Consider the following 3,134-nt stretch of genomic DNA (forward strand, 5'->3'; position numbering starts at 1 on the left):
TAAAGTATCATTGCTGTTATTCCTTAACTATTCCAGGTCGTATATTTACCACCTGCGCCATCAGAGATTGGACATTCTCTATTGATATACCGACGAATACTCTTTGCCATAAAAGTGCATACTATTTCAATTCATAAATGTAATTAAGTGATTAAGTGCTTGCTCTACACACCATTGCTGTGTAGTAATAAACGCATACTTCGACTTCGTACATTTGTGTTGGATCCGTTTCATCTACGTGAGAGTGTTTATGATAATATATTTATGCCGTGTACTGGGTGGGCGAATATTAAGTACAAAGTCTTTGGCTGTGCGTCGATCTAAAGTGTCCTGGCAGGGTTTTCCTTGTCGGGCAGGACAAGCGTTTATAACGCATGGATTGAGGAGAATCAAGCCCTCCCGGTTCATGTTCTTTGGTGGATTATGTTGGCAACACGATCGACATCAATACTTGGAATGGCGATCAGATAATTGGAATATTCTTTTTGGAGTACATCCTAGTCAAGGTAAGGGCTATATGGTATCAATCTTGCGTTGATCCAAGAATCCTTTCACTGCGATCCGAGCGTATGTGTGTAATGTGTGTGTAACGTATTCCGTTAGTTCAAGTTCAAGTTTCTTTAATAGTTGTCATACAGAAGTACAGAATACTTTTGTACAAAATGCTTCTTACTGTTGCGCTCCAGAGACTGTGCAAGACAAGATAAGTATGAAATAAAATAACATAGTAAAATTAGAAGTAAAAAAATGAGGTCACAGTGTTCAGTTTAGACATATGTACAATGTTCGATGCAGAATAGACGTAGTTACCATACAATATACAATACTGTGCAGTGTACTAATATACAATACTATATAGTGCAAGGCAGAAATGGAGAAATGGGACGAGGTGCAATTTAGGTACAATTCACAGTAGGTGTACGAGTTGTAGTGCAAATCCTTTATCAATAAATATAAAGTGTAAGTGTGTTTGTGTGATCTAAAGTGTGGAGAGTGGGTGCTGCAGTGTGTTGTTTGTTTGAGTGAGTGTGTGCGTGTGGGTGTGTGTGCTGTGTGCATTTGATGGTTGTTGCATAGTGATTATTGTTCGTTTAGCGATTATTGTTCGTTTAGCAGCCTGATGGCCTGGGGATGATGATCAAAGCATAGAAAAACTACCCCCCCCACCCTTTCATGCATTCATGATGAAACATAATACCGATAATATAGCGTTGATTTCAGATTGATTGTTGATACAGGCGAGAAATGCCACGTTTTTTGTGAAATGCACTAAACGCTGCATAGCGTCGTTTTCTGGGATTAGACAGGATTACTCTAAAACTATACTCATATTCACCACGGTATAAAACGGGAATGTATGGATGAAAAAATTATTTCTTTTTCACAAATTGAACGATAGATACTCGATGTCAAATGGGCAATAGTATTATATCCATAGCTATGATATATAATATAGTTTGAGCCCTGCAAACACTGCCATGTATTCCTATACTTTAAAGCGGTGGCCTTGTACCTGGTACACAGCGCCATCTGGTGCTGATTGAGTTAATGTTTTATCTGGCTAAATAAAGGTAAAATAAATAAATAAAATATATATTTTCTGGTAAGGGTACAGTATGTTCATGTTTTTGTGTTGATCTGATGAAATGTCTTAAGAGTACAAATCCGGTGTATCAAACAAAGAATGACCCGGACTGGCTCACTAACCCTAGTGTGAAGAATGACCTGGACTGGCTCACTAACCCTAGTGTGAAGAATGACCTGGACTGGCTCACTAACCCTAGTGTGAAGAATGACCTGGACTGGCTCACTAACCCTAGTGTGAAGAATTACCTGGACTGGCTCACTAACCCTAGTGTGAAGAATTACCTGGACTGGCTCACTAACCCTAGTGTGAAGAATGACCTGGACTGGCTCACTAACCCTAGTGTGAAGAATGACCTGGACTGGCTCACTAACCCTAGTGTGAAGAATGACCCGGACTGGCTCACTAACCCTAGTGTGAAGAATGACCTGGACTGGCTCACTAACCCTAGTGTGAAGAATGACCTGGACTGGCTCACTAACCCTAGTGTGAAGAATGACCTGGACTGGCTCACTAACCCTAGTGTGAAGAATGACCTGGACTGGCTCACTAACCCTAGTGTGAAGAATGACCTGGACTGGCTCACTAACCCTAGTGTGAAGAATGACCTGGACTGGCTCACTAACCCTAGTGTGAAGAATGACCTGGACTGGCTCACTAACCCTAGTGTGAAGAATGACCTGGACTGGCTCACTAACCCTAGTGTGAAGAATGACCTGGACTGGCTCACTAACCCTAGTGTGAAGAATGACCCGGACTGGCTCACTAACCCTAGTGTGAAGAATGACCCAGACCGGCTCTCTAACCCTAGTGTGAAGAATGACCCGGACTGGCTCACTAATCCTAGTGTGAAGAATGACCCGGACTGGCTCACTAACCCTAGTGTGAAGAATGACCCGGACTGGCTCTCTAACCCTAGTGTGAAGAATGACCCAGACCGGCTCACTAACCCTAGTGTGAAGAATGACCTGGACTGGCTCACTAACCCTAGTGTGAAGAATGACCCGGACTGGCTCTCTAACCCTAGTGTCAAGTGCTATTCATCAAACGTCTTACAGAGGCAGTGCTGCTTCATGTGTGTCTCTCAGACATCACTGACTGTGTTTAATGAGTCTATATAAGCACTCCTGCTCTGGGAAGCTTGATAAGTCCAAGCCACAGACAGTCACAGGCAGTTTAGACAAGACAATATATCTATATTCATCAGTCTTGCTGATGAATTTGAGGTTAATGTTCTTCAAGACAAGCTCCATGTTTATTCAATGATTACCAAGTCTTTGATTGTCTTCTTTGTGTCTGTTCACCCATATTTCCTCTACAACACACACATGGAATGACTCCCAACTTCCACTGGAGTGATATTCAAGGGCTTCAGGACGTTGTGAACTACCAGTGCAGTACTGACTAACAACGTCACTTACTGGCTCAGTCCAAGAACTAGTTGATTCCCTGAAATTGGCCTTTCCAGCTGAAGTGCCCCTGACAGTTCCTTCACATCTTCCCAGAAGCCCTCAGTCATTCACCTTCCCTCTGGTGTCTTTACCCCCTC

This window comes from Notolepis coatsorum, assembly GCF_963971535.1.
Source record: "Notolepis coatsorum genome assembly, chromosome: 19".
Lineage (NCBI taxonomy): Eukaryota > Metazoa > Chordata > Actinopteri > Aulopiformes > Paralepididae > Notolepis > Notolepis coatsorum.